Source organism: Hermetia illucens, chromosome 3 (genome assembly GCF_905115235.1).
Source record: "Hermetia illucens chromosome 3, iHerIll2.2.curated.20191125, whole genome shotgun sequence".
Lineage (NCBI taxonomy): Eukaryota > Metazoa > Arthropoda > Insecta > Diptera > Stratiomyidae > Hermetia > Hermetia illucens.
The window spans coordinates 25,845,979-25,865,755 of record NC_051851.1 but is presented as its reverse complement, the minus strand read 5'-3'; the positions used below and the strand labels follow the sequence as shown (position 1 = coordinate 25,865,755).

At 42.3% G+C, this 19,777-nt stretch overlaps 1 protein-coding gene across 2 annotated transcripts in view; it reads right to left on the bottom strand.

Moving 5' to 3' along the window:
- The window catches only part of LOC119651765 (cadherin-99C), a 466,245-nt gene that overhangs the window by 24,644 nt on the left and 421,824 nt on the right, over nucleotides 1-19,777 (bottom strand). The gene's annotated exons all lie outside the window — the stretch shown is intronic.

The following is a 19,777-nucleotide window of genomic DNA, read 5'->3' as shown; positions in this document are numbered from 1 at the left end:
GTAATTATGGAAAGGTTACCAGAGCAAGGTCACTGCAGGTACCCTGCCCACCTTCTCAAAAATATGGCAGCCAATCGTACTGTTAAATTAGTACCATCACCAGAACCCTATAAGCTATCAGGAAACAAATCAACATCATGTCGTCCTAGCTATCCAAAGGGATAGATTATAAAAATAGGTTTCTTGGTTGATTTACAAAAGCTCCTCAAAATATCAGTTTTACGTGCCAATTTCACTGCATTCCTAATCAGGTCTGCAACAATTTCTGCCAATTGATGTATCGTGATAGCACTGCACTGTCCAATTTGTTCTACCTTAAAGAATTAAAGAATTAAAGATGCGTTCGCAAAAATAGAAGCCCCTGAGAACTTGGTGAGACTGATTGGTAGTTACTTTTGTAACGAGGATATGCAGAGTAAATCATCATAGTGGAATACCACAAGGTTTGGATTAGTTAGTTCAAAATTTGTACAACGGAGGCACCAATAATAAATGAAAGTCAGTTGGTTGAAATATAGCTAGAGCTTGCATATGTCTGAGATGATCTAATATACACTGTTGAATGAAGTGCCTGCATAAGTAGAGACGTTGAAAACCTTGCAGAGTTGACAGACGATAACCTTGGTTTATTCCTGGATTTTTTACAACGTGTTTAGGATAACACCACACGACGGAGAATTGACCCATTAAGCACTAGCCGTGTAGATATGCTTAGTCCCCAAGGGGACGGTGGGAGGCAGGGAATCAAGGGAAACTAATCATTACCTTAAAAAGTTTCTTAAAGATCACGGAGGCTGTTATAGATAAAACCTGTTCTATTTTTGATTAGATTATTTTCTGAATCGTGCCAGATGCGGTAGCATGTCGGAAAGTCCAGAACACGTTCTAATCCATTACTTTATATTTCAGGCATTGCAAAGTGTGCCCTGAGAACATAATTGGGGGAGACGCTTGTATTTATCTATGTAATTGTCAACATTTTTGTCGTGCTATTGAAAGGGCAAGAGTGAGGAAAGCTCAAAGGGTGTGAGTCATAAGAGCTTACGGTAATTCCAGACCACGAAATAATTTCTAAATAGAACGACACGTTCGCAGAGATGAGGGTGGTTTTCAGCCTAGTGAGAATGCCAAATACGCTCGCTCTAGCTTCGGTGGTTCCCATATCCTTCCGAGTTCAAGTTCTTTCAAATGTTTTTTTTGCATCTTTGTGAACAATGTTTTCCTCACGTACTCGAGGAGGGCGATCAAATCGCAAGTGCCCACACAGACTGGCGTTCCACTTGGTATGCGACTGCCAAGCTTTCTCAAATTTCAGATGAAGATACCTTGGAAAGGGTTTCCTTAACGAAGAATTTACTGTACAAATTTTGGACATCAATTACACTACGAAATGGAAATTCTTGAGGAACAACGGTGCTTAGCAGAGCTCATCGAGAATTCAGAGGATAATTAAAAGGGATAGTAGTTCCAGGATAACCATAGACTATTTCTAGAAAAGACACTTAAGTACATTTGACGCCAACCACGAGGTGCTGTTAGCTAGTCTCGCGAAAGACCATCCATATCATACACAGGGTTTGTATGGCGCTATAAGGCGTCTCTACGTGGGGGTGGCTCTAAGGGAGATATACACGGAGGAGAACGAACGGCTTGGTAATCTTTTTGATTTTATCGGAGGCTACGCATTACCTACGGCGAAATAACAGCGACAAAGGCTTGGCTATGGCCTACAACTACTACGCCAGTATACTAGTCTGTACCAAGTCCTACTCCTACGGCGGGTAACATCCCTCTTAAATCTGGGACATCAATATACAACGGTGGCAATCTTCCAAAGCTGCCGACAGTGAAACATCACACTTCAGCAGCGATTACACGCAATGGAAGTTTTTCATTGACTTTTTCAAGATTATTATCTATAGTAATCCCACGATAGTGCCAATCAGAAGGTGTCCAGGTGTTAGAGCCTTGAGGTCGGCTGGGTCGCTAGAAATCGGCGTTAATGGTCGCGAAATCAGGCCTCGATTTGGCAAAGGATGATAGACAATTTCTTGAAGGTTGTAACTATCTTTGTCTCGTCAAAAACTCGCTTCAGGTGTCCCTTTTTAGATTTGACTCCGGACTTCTGTAAGCCACCAAAGAGAGGAGAAACCGCAGGTGTTAACTTTCACGAGATACCGTCCTTGGCCGATATTTTGCTGATTCCAAATATCACACAACCGTTTCAGCTTGTGATATGATGAAAAAGGGTTCTGATATCTTCAATAGTTGTAGAAGAATATCAGATTTTGGGGAAAAGGTAGGAGTTGAGATGAAATTATTGAAATACACGGTTACTGATTGGCTGCTAGAGAACTACGTTATGAAATTGCTTCACGCATTAACGCAACCTGGATGAAGTGGCGGTCCACAACTAGTATTCTTTGTGATCAACGTATCAATGAACGCCTTAAATCTAAAATGTATGGAAATGTCGTCCGCCCTGTCACTCTCTACGGGTGCAAATATGGGGATATGTGACAGAATTTAAATCGAACTGTGAAGCACTAGTAACTAATGCAGAAAGGCGGGGCTGCGCATAAGTCCAGTCAAGGCCAATATAGTACCATTTATCAGCATTAGATTACATGGCATGGAGATGAAACGAGTAAAAGAGGTCAAATATTTGGGAATCACACTAGAGAAAAAACTACTCTGGAAAACACATGTTGAAAACATATGTCGGAAAGCCACAAGGACTCTGATGACTTGCAGGTCCATAGCAGGGAAAATGGGGATGCACCCTGAAAATGCTGCGTTGGATATACACTGCAATAGTAATGCCAATGATTACTTATGGGGTGGTAATTTAGGCAGAAAGAACTGAACTCAACGCAGCAGCCAGACTGGCTTGCGTGTGTATCAGTTAGGCAATGAGAACGTGCCCAATTGCATTCTTAGAGGTCCTTCTGGGATTGAATCCCTACTATCTGCACGTACAATGCAAGCAACGAGGGCGATCTTTAGAATGTCAGGGAGTACCAGTGAGGCGCAGAGCTGCTTAAATCGAACGAGGGAGGCAGCATCTCGAATTACTGATACCAAGGGATAATGTGACAACTAGGTTCCACTTTGATAAGAAGTTTGGAGCAACAGAGCAAACTGAGAGAGCGTGACATTCACATACGGCTTAAACGAGTAACTGATTCCTTGGTACACACTAGTTGATCCCTTACGATAGAGGGAGTAGACGCCGGGGTCAGTATTCCGAGGAAAATGCACTTTGGACCAATAGGTAAGCATACCAGCATATTTCAGGCGGAAATATACATCATAGACAAATGTGCTTCTTTCAACCTCGAAAGAAACTATAGGGGGCAGAACATTGCTATTCTAATTGACAACCAAGCGGCTATTAAGGCACCCTACTAGGTAAATTTTAAACTGGTATGGAAACTGGGTGAACAAGCTCGGCTGGTTCAATAAGGCCTGGATACTCTAGGTTGCAGGGTATATTGGGTTAGAACGTAATGATGCAGCGGATGAGTTGGCTAGGAAATAAAGAGCGACACCACTAGGGCAATTCTATGGAGTCGGAAATAGGTTCATGGCTACGATATTAAAAAATGAAGAGGAAAGGTGAGGGAATTTTACTGGGCGAACTTACTAGGGATGGAACAGCGCAAAGTGTTCATGGGGGCATACGATCCGAAGTGCACGAAACATTGTTTAAACCTCAATAGGAAGAGCTCCGGATTATAGGGAATACTCACTGGTCACTGCAGGCTAAACCTGAACTTGGGGAAGTTAGGGATGTCTAGAAACATTGTCTGTAGATTCAGTGAGGAGAGTGATGAAACATCTACATATGTTTTGGGACAACTTGGGAACTTATGCAAAGTAGGTTCAGGCACCTGGGAGAATATTTAATACTAGATGCCAGGTTGAAACACTTAGAAGTAGGGAGTTTTGGGTGGTCAGCAGAACAGCCAAGTTCTTTATAGTTAAAGTTGTCGGATGTACCATCGTTCGCCTCAAACCTGCTTATGCTTTGGCTGGCCATATCGAAGAGAACCCTATCTCGGACCAACAACAGAAAGGCTTCATGACAATGCCCGTTCAACAATCTGAAGCGAAAAACTCATCGAAATCTGCTAGACGAATTGGATTTCCTGGTTTTTATCAGGCAGATCTTCGATAGTTTAACCATAACAACACAGATTCATAGCAAGTGTCACGATACGGCCAGGTAAATCATCGTATTTTCTTGTCATCTAATCACCTCCAGACACTTACTTGGAGTAAGAAAGTAGGAAACTGCAGGAACTAATTTAATTGTCATTCTTTTCTGTCAAAGTGGTCTACCCCCCAAAAATTATTTAATTGCCAGGTTGAGTAGAGCATCATTCGGTAGAAGGGGAGTCTATTCACAGTTCTCACATTGTGAACACCACAATGAGAAGCAGGTCCGATGTTAGAAGTACAAACATTAATCTCAACTGGTAAATTCCAAACTGTAATTCAATATTCATCATATCTTATTCCTTTATCGATAGCAAAAAGTTAGAGCCGAACAATCGTTTCACTTCTGAAGTATTTTCTCGCCCACTAATGTCCACACCTTTTAATCTCATTTGACGACAAACAGAGAAACCTAATTGTTGGCTTAATTGTAAATACCATTAATCTGAATGAGGTTTGCTTCATCTAAACCCAGGCCCGACGGAGGGCCCTGGAATTTTGTCGGTGGTCTGAAATAAAAATTTCAACCAAAAAACAGATGATGGCACAGAATTTCCACCCTGGGCTCAGTTTTTCTGTCTAATTTCCATTCTGGTCCCGGATTTTCTCTTTAGTGTAGACTACATCCTAAGACTTAGGAATCGTCTTATATGGTTATTCAGAGAATAGTTACACTTCCCTCTTCCTTTCCTAAATAGGTTTGAAACTAGAGCAAGTTACTCGCTTAAATCTTTTGTTTTCGGGGTTATTGAAGTCAATTCTGTCATTGCTTAGAAATGGAACAACGTTGTCTAGCGTTATCGATTCTGATATCGCTTTTTTAATATGAGTGTTATTGCAATTAATCGACCAGATATAGAATGACTAGTTAGAATTAATATTAGCGGCGTAGAACCTGATGCTCATAAATGTGTCATTATAAGAATGTGAACTATCAAATCAATGGAAACGACAAAGAAATTCGTTTGAATCAAAAATTAATAATTCATCAATGTCAAGTGTGCAAGATAATAAGTATGTGCATCTTAACGAACAATGGAGTGATCAATAGTTATCTAAAATTTATACTTTTCATGATGACATTGACAGCAAAATTTTGTTAGCAAGACTGATTAAATGCAATCCTATTTGCAAAGAAAGGATGAATCTATTCCTCAAAACAACGAAAGTGTAATCTGGAATCCGTGGTAATTAATACCCTTAAAGATAGCACAACTGCTGTTTTGTTGGTGCGAAAGGGAAATGAAATCGTAATATCAGCTGGGATATTAAGTAGGTCAGTAACAAAACGCGACTCGGTCTTTTGGACGAAGCAGGTGGGACTCCATCCCTCCCTTCCACATCAAAACTCATACTGAATATTTTCATAGTACTCAGTGCGTTAACTGGAAAAGGACTAGAAGAATTTCGCCAATCAAAGCCGAGTTAAGGCTAAAAAGGTTCGTGAGGCTATAAGCCAAATCTGGAGCAGTCAGAGCTTATATTGTGACTGAGTAGGTATCATGGCAAGACGAGCTGACTCGACTGAATGGGGCAAAACCTGAAGAAAAAGAAGATAAAGTCTGGTCGCAATTTTCAGATTATTTAGTAACTTTTCAGGTGCTATTGAAAATTGAAGCCAATGTTATGCTTACATCATACGAAGAAGTTGTTAAGTAAGGTTTGAGTACTTTCAGAAAGGAGTTGATGCTTTTCATCGGCTTTTAAAATTAATCAAAACTACTTTTCTGTCCTTCAATTTGACTTCCGGCAACATTTGAGGGTTCACAAATAAGCGACCATGAGAGAGTTGAAATGCAAGTTTTCATTCTTTTCCATTCCCATGGAAACATTGCATAAACAAACAAATTAAGAGTGTCGAATTCGAATTCCAAATTGCTCTTCATCTCCATGATGCACGCCTGTCTCCATTCCATCGTTCGATTCAATATTAACAGGTTCCGACATCAACCTATCATGAACGTTTTCAACTCACCTGCGCAAGATAAATCTCCGTAACTTTGTTCAATTTTTCACGATTTGATGAATGCACCATCAGCCGAGGAGTGAAAAATGGATGAATGACTGACTGAATAAATGGTTACAAGTGATCGGCATATATACTTATGTTCACTCGTAAGCTTGCACACATGTTTGCATGCTTACTCCATATCACCAATGGTGGCACCTTACCATCTTACGGGCTCACCACTTGGCTCAATTGAGATGAAATTTAATTATGAATGAAGCGCGTTTTTAATTTCAATGGGCTCTTGAATGTAGCAAATGGAATTGTGTTGAATTTTCAATTTTCCATGTAATTGATTACATTTCATGGTAAATCGTTTTGTTTGCAATGTGAAGTGATATTTGGATGGTGGAGTAGGTGCATGTAGGAGGATGCTATTGTCAAGCTCTGTGGTGGCTTCTGTTACTGTTGCATAAATGAAACCCTTCCCGGTGGAGTGAAGACGGTATTCATGCTCGAGAGGAGGTCACAAGTGCTGTTTGCAGGTGCTTGTGTTATTTGAAATAATTAGTTGAGTGGCGGTGAACGACTGGCGGTGGTTTCGATAGTGTATTATAGATACGATTATCGTTATTGACTCTTTAGCGGTAATTTTGCATAAAAGATTGTTTATGAGATAGAAATAGTTCAAGGAGAAGTCTTTCTTTCAGTGGAAAGTAGAAATGCTTCTGAAGAACCAATTGACTATACAATAGTCTTCATTTTTCGATTTTATGTTATGTGTTCGCTTTCACTTTCTAACAAAGATATTGTATTGGTAAACTTAATTTTCAGTTTCATTTGCTTGTTTAAATAAAGTAGTCTTGTTGGAATGTGTTAGAAAGATGCAGGAAAATGTATCTTTATGTTTTTTATAATGAGTGTGGTGGGGAGCAGAGGTGATTTGATTATTTAAGGAATACCCTCTGCTTAACACCTAGCAGTGATGGTATCTTTTGAAGAACTCTGCTTTTAGACCAGATGATATTTACTTGCATTGGCGTCCGTAAATAATCCGTAGATACAAGAATTTCCATGGAGAATAATCGTAATAACACCAAAGAAAACCACAAAATATCTGGGAAGGAGGAAGAGCTGACTGCGTTTGGGTGCAGCATAAAGTTGCGTGGCTCACCGTAGCGACTCGCGAAAGAGGCAGCGAGAGTTGAAATACCCGATATGATACCAAGTCGCCCGAATAAAAAGGATGCCTTACCAAGTGGGGCGATTGACGGTGCGGGGACGGTAATTCCAATACCCTGTAAGGTCTCTATTGAGGGAAAGAGCCCTGTCAGAATCGCTAGTCCTGAGCAGGTGAATTTGGACATGAACAAAGTGGTAATGCAGTAGACCGTCCTAGCTAGAGCCGAAGAAGACACGCCATCGACACAGGTGAAGCGAATGCGGTCGGCAACGTTCGTCGAAAAGAAAGTCAGCAAAGGCGTCAAAAATGGGCTAGTGGAACTGGAGGAACTATTGGACCACATCTTCTTTTAAAGGCGAACGTGGAGAGCAGCGAAAGATGCGTGGAAAGCAGAAACAGCCGAAATTCCCGCTGAGAACACTGCAAGCGCCAAACAGATCGCAGATACCTCACTCCAAAGCGAACTGGGGGCAAAGCGGAAAGAGGAAGACGTGCCTGAAGGAGACTATCCAAGTAGTTTCCAGTCAGTAACAGGGAAGACTAGGAAACAAAGAAGGAGTGGACCGTCGACTCCGCTCATTAAGCAGACAGAAGGTAAGACATTTGCGGAAGTCGTTAGTGAAATCCCGCTATAGGATGAAACACGAAGACAACGAAGCAGAGGTGTCTTCCATACGGAAAGCGAAGGGTGGCGGTATCCTCGTCCATCTAGGCCCGAAAATGACTAGCAAGAATACGTTCTGCTACGCGGTCAAGGGGTTATTGGGAAAGAAGGTTCCCGTTTCTGGTCTAGAGCCTGTGTGCTCTCTAGAAATCCGAAATATTGACTGCCCCACAGAAAAGGTCAAAGTGAAGGAGGCTATAAAGCTGGATGGCTGGATAGGTATCATCTCTGTAAATGCTCGAGCCGAAAATTCGCTATGGTGGAAATCCCTGAGCAATTTGCGAGGAAACTCCTTAGCAGCGGGAAAAACAAAATTGGGGGTAGTAAATGGGTAGTATGTAAAGTATGAATGCGGATAATCCCCATCGAGCGCTACAGGTGTCTGGATTATTGCCAGGGACCCGACAGAAGGACAGCATACCGCAGATGCGCCACCAAGCCAAAATCTGCAATGAAAACGAAAGCTGAGCTCTCTGCAGGAATCGTGTCGCATCATATGAGAGCGTTGCACATACTATGGGTTCAGGATGGTGTCCAATCATTAGCCAGACTCCAGAGTGAAACTGATCCTGGAAATAGCGGGGAAAACCGGGCTCATAGTTTTAAACACCGGATCCAAGCCAATGTTTCGACGCCCAGGCTGTGAAGGAAGTATCCTTGACATCACTTTTGCGTCGGAATCTCTACGACAATCGGCGGACGGGTGGCTTGCCCTAGAAGACTTCTCGGCAAATGATCACCGGTGCGTTCCTGCCGAAGTGCACTAACCCGGCCCTCCTCCTGCGTGTGGAATGCTAAGGAGCGTAAAGCTATTTACAGGTGCAAGTTCGAAAATTTAAGAGAGCTGGTTGGCCGTGAGGAACTTCAACGCATCCTTACCGAGTGTCCACTCTCTTGGCAAAATGAGCCAAGCCATGGAGGCTTTCAGTTTTACCTGCAAAATATTGAGAAGGAGCGATTCCCTTATTGTATGTTCTGCAATGACAGACGACACTGAACGCACCTTTTTCTTTTGTGAAGGGTGGGATGATTTTCATCAGCAACTTTATGCATACACAGTGGAGCTCTCTCCAGACAACATTGTCCGGGTGGTTCTGAGGAGCCCTGGCAGATGGAGTAGTATTGTGCATTATGTTCGGGCTCTTCTTATTGCGAAGAAAATGGAACTCGACTGTCCGAGGAACCGGATGGCAAGGGGTTCCCTGAACTAATAACTCCCTTCCTTCCCTCCCCACTCATTGGTGAAAGGAATTCCCTGACTTGAAGGCTCCCAACACCGGGAGGGCGGAAGTGCTAGGCAGGCTAATTCTCTGATCACATGGAGGCGTTTAGTTGGTAGTTCGACGGCGTACTGTTGCGGAAGTCCAACAATATGAGTGTAAACGCATTCACCTACCCTCCTAAAAAAATATTCTAGTTTTAAAGGTTTGGTTCTGGTTGATCGGTCAATCAAAGGCCATTGCTAAAAATAGAGTGGCTAAAATCCAAAATTAACCTTGACAAACGCTCAAAAAAAAAGGACTGAAATTGGTAAAAAATAGTTTATGCCTTGATTCAAAAATTAAAAAGGTAAGAAATTAAAAAACTGTGCGACTCCGTACATTGTGTCGACTTCCTACTGCCTGAATATCGCGATCAAGGAAGGAAGAATTTAGATCGGATTATATTTTTACCTTTAAACATACCTCTTGTATCTCAGCCGTTATCGGGGTGCTATCTACGCGGTTGCCATTTTACATTGATAACTCAAGGCCTAACAAAAATAGAGAAAATATTGCCAGTAGAATTTTGAATGGGTGACGGGTCAATGTGTGAATAGCAGCAAAAGTTCCCAGCGATTAGAAGAATGGAACTCAAAGTTCTGGAGAAAGTAGTCTCCAAGAAGAGTATGGACAAGAGAGAGATATGAACAGAGGTGATAATCATTTTCAAACTAGGAGAGGGAAGACATCCTGATATTCTCCGAAAGATTAGGGCACCGCCGTAGCAGATGTCAGGGAGTAAATGGCCTTCTAAAATGCAAAGTGCATTAGTGAACCTCCGCTCAGGAAGTGAAAAGCAAGATGGTGAAGTATTCCTTGGTCGTGCAAAGTGCCCAGGGAAAGTGAAGTCTTTGGAAGAGTGTCGACTCCAACTCGAATGGTTGGCAGGCAGTGGGCCGAGGCAATTTGTAAAGAAATTGTTTTGACTAGGTATATCGCAAGCAAGTTGGAAAAATTCAGCATGGTCGCAAGCATATGACAACGGAAATCTTTAATCAATACGCATTACAAACGAAAATGTCGCAAAAGACAGTCTGGAACTCTTTCTTTCCGTTCTTTGCAGCTCTCGTTCCTCGTATGTGTCGTTTTTCCTAGGGGTTCTCTCGCTTCGTCATAAAATGTCCACCAACAAAACCACGGCAGAGCCCTCAGTATCGGCCGTGGTACGGGTGCCACCGTTTTGCAGAAGGAATCCGGCAGCATGGTTTCGCCAGCTTGAATACAATTTACTCTAGACACGACACGCCGTTTAACGACGTGTTCATTGGACTGGATGAGGAGACAACTGAGATGTGCTCCGGTGTGCTTGAAAACTACTCCTAAAGAAAAGGACTGAAGTAATTGCTCATTAAACACCGATGAGTGTGTGAAGTGGCTAAACTAAGTTACTCACTGGTAGGGGTGAAGCCAGATGACGATGCCCCAAGGTAGCTGCTACGCGAAATAAACATCCCCTCGTCATCTTCGGCACTTAAGCTTGATCAGCCAGTTCGCTTCCGACATTCATTTAAGGTATTGCCTCACAATCATCGACAGGTTTCCGCGGTGGCCTGAGGCGATACGTTTGAAAGATATTACTGCACAGTTTGAGTTCTTATTTTTATCAGGGGTTGGGATACTCATCGGCTACAAACGCCACCCGATAACCGCGTTCGACCCGCAGTCCAATAGGATGTTCGAAAGGTGACACAGGACGCTGGAGGCCGCTATAAAAGCCCAAGATAACTCGTCATATTCGCAGGTCCTGCACTCGTTCTACTTGGCCTTCGGACAGCCAATCGAGAAGAATTTGCTGCAAATACCGCGGAGCTGGTATACGGGGAGGACTTGAGATTCCCCAACGACCCTGTCCTCGACATCAGGTAGGGACTCAACACTACCGGTTTGTTGCGTCTGCTCAGGGACACAATCCCGAAGTTGAAACGGCCACTACCCGCAAACTACGCGAAAACCGTGGCTGACGTGCCCAAGGACGAACACCTCTCGGAAGCTGCTGCATACGAGGGTCATTTCGAAGTCCTCGGGCGAGGCCTACTCCATTATAGCCTCAACGTCGGGGGATGGTCACGAGGGTCTCATTGGCTCCACTAGAGCCTTTCTTCCAGGAAGAAAGCGCAACCAGGAGGAGAGACGTGCAATGCTTCCATTTTGGCTTGCGGCAGCCGAGTTGAAGGTGTCGTACGTCTTCCGGTGGCATGTCGACGTACACTTCAGTAGAGTTGCACTTAGAAACAGGTGGGATGGGTATTCTTGCAATTTTCTTTGAGTTGTGTGTGGGATAGCCCAGTTCTGGTGCTCATTTGACCGTCCACCAAATTCAATGAAATCATTACAATATGTCGCTAGACCAAATTATACTTCTGACTACGCTCCAAGGAGATATTGCGACGTTACGTGGGCATGGTCACAGAGTCATTGTAAAAAGAAAGCCTCAGGAAACTTAACCAACTGCATTCTACCTGGCTTCATTAATAACGATCAAATGTGGATACTTCTCCACAGAATCAAAACAAAAACAAATCCCATTTTGTTCAAAAAAACCTAAAAGTATTCAAATCAAGTGCTTCATTCAATCTCTCCATATTTGAACGAACTATTTTTAACAACTCCCACATTCGCCGTGTGACAATAATACCGCCAGAGTTGTGCCAATTATTCAAGCATATTTCAAAATGAAGAACGAGTTTTCGGCGGCCTCTTGATTCACGCTTAAATGTATGGACGCAATGCAGCTGTTGTTTCGAGTCCTTCATTGGAAGTGTTAAGACACGTCATCCAGATGAATTTCCAAGAACTAAAAGTGAATATTGATTTTATGTAAAACAGAATGTCTTGAGGTTTTAATTCGTCGTTTAAATTGCCATTACAATGGCTTAAAATTTGAATAGTCAATCATAAAAAGATATGAAGAATTGAATCTTTTTTAGAGAACTTGTTTTAATCCTGGAGCACGTGGTTCTGTGTGTTTTAAGTTTACAGGGTATGTTGAAAGAATGGTTCTGGTAATTATTTTCTTAAGACAAGTACCTAGACTTAATTTATAACACTTTCGTAACTCTATTCGAATATCAAACAAAAGGGACAAGAGGTTTTTATCTAAAAATGGACGCGAGTCTCAGAAAAAGTCCCGAAGTTCTTTAGACCTTTTCAACACATTTTCAAGAACATTGGACATTTACGAGCTCTTTTCGACATAGACTTCTAAAAAGCCTATCTAATTGCGTGTCTAAATATTTGTTATAAATTAAAGACATTTGAAATGACAAGGCAAGGTGTGCTTATGATTTAAGATCTCGCGATTGAAATCACCTCGCCAAATCTCAACTCGTATTTGATTACCACTCTAGGAAAGCTTGTTAAATCCAATGTCATATAGGACCACATATGCATGTGTCTATATCACATGCTCATACGTGTAAATCCGCGCTTATGTACATGTATTAGATTTAAAGATATCAGATCCAATCTCATTACATTCAACGTATTGTACCACAGTTCAAAGTTTGAATAACCTTCAAAACTTGCTATAAGTACAAGACATTGTTCAACGGTTCATTATGCGCAATTTGAATTGAAACAGCACAAGTTTTGAACAACTTAAGCTTTAAATCTTACCGAGTACATTCGGAATCGGATATAGAAAAAAAAGATACGAAACTATCAAAGACGTGTAGAGAGGTGCTACCTTTTTTTGCCTACAAGGGAAACGCGTAATCGGATTTTCTGAGTTGAAATTTGCACTATTATTGTCAACTGGTCTTGAAATGCGCTAATTATATCTTTTTTCATAATGTGAGGAATTAGAGCAGGGTACAGTTATCAAGATATCTATTTTCAACCGTTATAGGTATTAGAGCTGTGTTTGGAATTGTCTTGAATTAGGGCACTGTCCGTTTAAAGTGTTAACATGGTGCAAATATTTTCGAGCATGCAAACTTATCTTTTATGGTTTATCGCTGTATCTAAATCAGATGTTGTTCAAGCTAAGTTCTCAATAATATCTACGTCAATTTTAAGATTTTTTTCTCTAAAATGAACTAGATATTTTTTTATCTTGAAGATACCGAGAATTCATGAATAACCCCTAGTGCATGATTTCCTCTAAATATCTTTGGAAATATTAAGCAAAAACAAATATATAAAGTTGCCACTTATCCAACGGTGGAGTATAGCGCTTCAACCACATCTACGCGCCATCGCTCGTGGTGACCTGAAATGCGTTTCAGCTCGCTTCAGAACTTCCCGAGACACCCGTACTCCGTCTCTACTGTTCCACTCTTCGGCCATCTTGGGAGATTAGATTCCACTGCATGTCCTAACCGGCAATGCAATTGTCACCCCTCCTTAATGTGTGACCTATCCACTGTCCCTTTCGCCTTCCGATCCCACGTACACGATGTGATGTGACAGGCCTCTGCGGCGACCAAATTTTTCGTTTCTAACAGTATCAGATCAGCATACTCCGATGATACGACGCAAACAGGTGTTCACAAAGGCTTGGAACTACTTCCATACAACAGCACAGGCAGGACAATAACAAGAACAGTCTCAACTTGATCTTGGTGTTGAAATTTCTGCATTTTCATATTTTAGACAAAGCAGTGAAAGCGGATTTAGCGTTGTTGATACCCTTCCTGCAGAGAGCACGCTGGACACACTCTCTATTCATGTTGTCGAAAACTTTCTCGAAATCGATGGAGAGCAGGTAAAGCAAAGACCTAAGTTCCGCTCACTATTCCAAAATGATCCGTAAGGTTTGATGTGGTCAATGCAGGAGGATCCGGTGCGGAAACCAACCTGCTCCTTGTCGATCAAGCTTTCGATAATTCGTTGATGTGTTCTAGGATTGTTTTAGCTATTATCTTTGAGACGGATTAAATGAGGCAGATACCCCTCCAATTGTCACTCTGAAAACGGGTGCTTTTGTTTGGAATTTTACCGATCGTCCCTTTCTTCGATTTTCTAGGAATGGTTTCGGATTCCCAGGATTTCCATATGAGTGGAAGTGGCAGTAATTGCAGGTGCAACGATAAATAATGTTACGGTGAGACCGTCAAGCCTAGCAGTTTTACTCAGTTTGGGGTGTTTGGGGAAACAGTCCGCATCCGTATGTTACGGTGACTAGTCATATCATTCACAACAACTGGAACTTCCCCGATGTGATACGGTTAAAAACTAAGGTAAAATGCTCTTTCTACCTTTTCAATTGTTCGTCATCGAGGATGAGGATTCAGCCGTTGACATCCTTTCACAGGACCATCGAAAAATTTGCGACTATATACAAGTTCTTTCGTAAATCGGTATATGGTTCTGAAATCACTGTGTTCTGCGCCATTTTCCGCTTCCCTGACCAGCACAATAGCAAATTTTCTCTTTTCACCGAGTACATTAAGCTGAACTTTTCGGAATTTTGCTTGGTGTCGGAGTTCGAACATGTCACGTCCGCTGTGGCTTGCAACGATCAATGGAGTCTTGGATCCCTTCCAGTCATCGATCCGCTTCTACGATTCTGCCGTCACCCAGATCTCGTGACGGGATGTAGCCAACGACCTATGTATCACCCGAGAAAGGAGGATTTCTGATACCTGTCCAATGCTCATCAATATTCTCAGACTGGTTACTCAATATCTACCGTTCGAACAGTAAGATAGCTCTCCCACTGTTGATCGACAGCTGCATCATACCCGCCGATGTTGAATTTGGGGAGTACGTAGCTTTTCAACCCTTCGAAAAGTGTCAGACGTAATATACCATCCAATGTAAACGACCATCAGATGATGATCTCTTTCGCGGAAGATGCCAGTGCCTCTCTTGTGGCGCACATCAAGAGGACAACTTATTAACGAACAATAAACAGAGTAAAAGCCCAGTTACTTATTGCCCTCAGGAAGAGAAGAAGGCGAAAACTTTAAACTATGCTTAAAACTACTTAAAGATGAGTAGTTTAAGGGACCAAACTGTTGTCCGTTATAAGTTGGACAAAGTTTTGGAATGGGGAATGGAAATAGATATCGAGCTCCGCGAAGGGCTCATTGAAAATGCCTGGGTTGTGTGTTTTATGTTAGTGGGAGGGGAATTTTAGAAAACGAACGCAGGAGTCGTAGTCCATACGAGTAAAGTTTTTTTTTAAAGAAGAGGAAACGGGTTTACCTATGTTGCACTTTTCGAAGGGCAAGATAATCATAGTTGAAGAAAATTAAGGAGAGTTGGATGGAATCAAAATTAGAGAAGGAGCGATTTGAGTGAATAGAACATGGAATAACATTTTCTGGTGTGTAATGCAAAACTATTAGCAGAGCATCAGCGAAATAAAATGTCTAGGTTTGATTGAAGGGAGACACAGTCCACTGACTATATAGGGGAATTTAACTTAAGGTCGTCGGCTGAGAGCAAATAGGGACGAGTAAAGGGGGAGAAGGTGGTTGATAAAAAATAAAAAGTAAATAGAATTGAGCCCTTTGAGACTTCAAAGGAAGGGGAAAATGAATGGGATGTGTAGCCATAAAAAAAAACGTGGCAGGAACCTTTGGAAAAGTAAGAGACATCCCATGAAAGAAGTAATATGGGAACGTTGAGAGAGGTAATTTTGGACAGAACTATCGTGTGATTTACAGAGTTGAAAGCTTTAGCGAATTCAGTCAAAATATTTTTCTCATGAATTTAGACATTTGGCTACCAAGTTGGTGAAGTCGAGCAAGTGAACTTGTGCTTAGCCGTGTTGCTCTTTCACTATGACGTGGCCAAAGTGCGCGGACAACCAGTCGCTGACATACGTTTTCTTTTGGAATAGGAAGGAGAGGAATTGGGAGTGGGGGAATTCTCCCCTAGAGAATTAGTTTTGATGATAGCCTCTTTTCACAGGCTAAGAAAATGATTTTCTTTAGGAATTTTGTTGAATGTAATGGGGAGGGAAGTGAAATTGATGGACCAGTTTCAAGCCGAAAGAGGTGAGGAAAATCTTCGTGATCAAGGTCAATATTTGCGTCAAGCCTGCCAACGATATACTCGATAAGAACAGAGGAAAGGAGGGGAATGGCAGGAGAAGATTCAGAGGAAAAGTAGCGGTAGAGCAGATCATAAGATAAGTGAGGGAGTTTTCAGCGGAGCCAGAAAATTTAATGAGAAAGATGAAAAACTGGGTTGGTTTGAGGTTTGCGCGTCCCAGTGAGTCTTCTACACTGGCTGGATAACATTTTTGGACTTAAGTATTAGGGATTTGACCGAGAAGTGACAGGTTTTAAATGAAAAATGAGGTCAGCATGGGTTCCTGAAAACAGGAATTTCCTCCTACTGCTGATTACAAAGGGTCAATCTGATTGTTCGTACGGTGTCGGTACAATGTCACCTCAATATTAAAAGTCTCCGTTGGTATGTAGCATTATACCATTGTGATGCTCCTTAACTTGAAGTGAAATTTTGCAGTCAGATGTTTGTCAGAAACTGGTTTTCAGCTCAAGAGAGCACCCTTTGCAGTAGCCGCCAGAAACAAGCCGACACCAGATCCGCGTCTATTATTATTCTTTTTTTAGAGTACAGAGGTTCATTACTGCGAAAGAAAGAGACTTCCACCATCTTACTTCACTTAGACTCAGCTTATATCGCTGGAATTTTCGTTTGAGTTAGGGAAAGCGAGTATTCTGAGGACCCTTGTTACCTTTGTCGAGCAGCATGCACATGTTCTAGAAACGTATCATAGTCCGTTTTCGTTAGCCACCGGTTGTAGTCGTGAGGTCAGTTCCTTTTCGAGGCGTTTTTAATGCTTTGATCTAAAAAAAGTTTCAGAATGTGCGGGTCAATTGGGGCAAGTTGGGATTGCACATAGCAAATAGGAACTCATCACTATGACTGTAATTCGTATGCCGTATATTTGGTGTCATTTACTCTAGGTGCTGCTTAAAACTGAGTTTCACATCTATCATCATGATGATATGACTCCTGCTTCTGATCCGAGAGTAATTTCTCTTACGTCCTTTCTATCTGCGCAAGTGCGAGTCCAGGGACTTCTATATAAGGCTCCAGGCATATTACCTTGCAATACTTGCTGGCGATACTTTTTTATGGCATCAATGGTTGATCTGACTTTACAAAACAGATGCTGACAATTTAAAAACCATCCTAGCTCTAAACAAGCGAGAGCATTTATTATATGTTACCTGCTCTAACAATTTTCCAAATTGTCTAGAAGACACATGATTCTACAGGAGATTGGCTTACTTTAAAGTTCATTTGCCGCGGGCGATATTTCCTACTTCCGAAGCTTTTATGCTCCGGGAAATATTCATTCCAACAGGCACGTTTCAAACAACACAGCCAGGGTATTCGATCTGGATTGCAATCCGAGTTTAAAGGCCTTATTCGGTATTCAATCCAGGCCCGGTGCTGTGGTTTCGCCTATTGAGTTGTAGATCTCCAACAGTTCGTCAGTGGTTACTGGCAGAATTGCAGGCACATTCAGAGATCTCTGAAAAATGTCAAAATGTTTCTGAGGGAATAGTCCAGCAAGAGGGTAGGGCATGTGATCTGTGGAAATCACCAAAGTCTGAATCGTCTCATCACAATTCTGTAGGCACTCCTCCTCCGATTTCCATCCACGTCCATAAATATCTCATTAAAACATTTCCTATTGCTCCGCTGGGCGTGGGCGTCTTTGTATGCTTTTTTACACCAGCGTTATGTTCTTTTTGTTGTTGGCTATGGCGTTTTCCAGCCGCGTGGATATCTTCATAGTGCGAAGTTTATTGTCTGGTGATCGCTGTGGCTGTAATCTTCGCTAACGTGACAGGACCTATCACGCACCATGCCGCGCTGACTAAGACTCTTTCCGAAAGACGTTTGTATCACCTTTATTGGTGAGTACTACATATAACTGAGCAAGAGCCTCTAATAGAATCCAGCGCATTGCATTGTTCTATCTGCTTTCCCATTCGAGGGCCCATGGATTAAAATCATTGGCGATCAGCTTTGGAATTCCTCTGCTTGCATTGCGAGAAAGATTGTCTAATATGTCTTCTTATCATACAATATAAGAGGGGGTGGCGCGTACTAGCTGTACACATCCACATCGTTTACTTTTGCCCACGTAAAGCCACCAATTGCCACTTCATTCTCAACAAAAAATTCAATTCGGTCTAGTTTAGGTCTGAACACACGGCGGATTTCACTTCAATATAATTCGCACTATAAATTGCACTGTTTGCCATTATATAAATGGAGCGATTACAACCTGCCGCCGCTTTCGGTCACGTTGCTCCCAGGGCAGAGGTGAGGTAGCGTCTGATGAGTTGCCTGTGGCCTGGATGAAACCGTCAGTCAACTTTTTTAGAAAACTTGTGTGGTTAGCCCAAAGAAGAGGGATCCACAAGAGAGGAAATAAGCAATGTGCCGGTTATTCCCTCTCTTTTTGCTTTGATAGATAAGCATTTGGGTTCACTATTGCATTCCTTGACAATATGCCTTTTCTCCGAACACTTTTTGCATCGATTGGACCCATCAATACCGCTGGTCATGCTTTCGCAAAATGTTGAGGCACTTGAAGCACGCTTTTAATGAATTCTGCCCTCAAACACAATCTGGACAGTAAGAGGGAGTAGGGAGACGTATTTCTTGTTTCGATTTCTCCTAGGTACTTCGTGGACGTCACATCATAGTGGATTAGTTCTTCAAGGATTTCCACAGTTGGTGGGTAGTAAAGATCATCGAGCCTGGGAGGGCGTGGAGCTCAAAATGATCATATATACCAACTCCGCTAGACTTTGCACTCTTGAAATCCAGCTTAGGTTCTCTAATCCATGAATGACCGTGAATTTAAGCAACTACCAACCGATGTACTATTTGTTAAATTCTCTACAATATCATCTTTCTACCCTCTTGGTGGACCCTGAGTTCAGAACAGAATAGAAAGCTAAATCTTTTCTTTCAAAATCAAAATCATAAAAGTCGTCATTCTCTTTTCTCCCGTTACCGAAGACTAACTCTCCTAGGGGGTCAGCGAAGCAAGACCGCGCGGCCGTCAGTCTGCTACCTTGAGGTAGGCAAGCCATTTAGGTGGGTAAATTTCGCTTCTTGGCGACTTATACTACTCTGGTGTGGAGCTCAGACGAATCTCCGCTAATCACCCCCAGTTGATACTGGGTTTCAGCGACAAAACTCGACTGTGGAACTGCCAACTTTAGGGGCACAGATCGAATCTCATGCGCCGTGTACCCACTTTCTCCGAGACCTCAGTCCCGGGGGCAAAAAGCTTTAGTCTGGATACAGAGACGCTCTTGAGCATGCCACCGACGTTAAGCTTAAAGAAGCGCTCCCCTCTGTTCAAAACTTCATATGAACACTCATATGGTGGGCTTCGAGGACTTCCGGGAACCAAGAGTTGTGTGCAGGCGTCCAGGCCCTTGGGGATGTTAACCCTTGTTGAAGAATGACGATGACGGTGTCCCGGAGCAAACGCAAAAACCTACTAGTGAAAAGGGCTGACGTGGTATCGAACACAGGGTCACTGG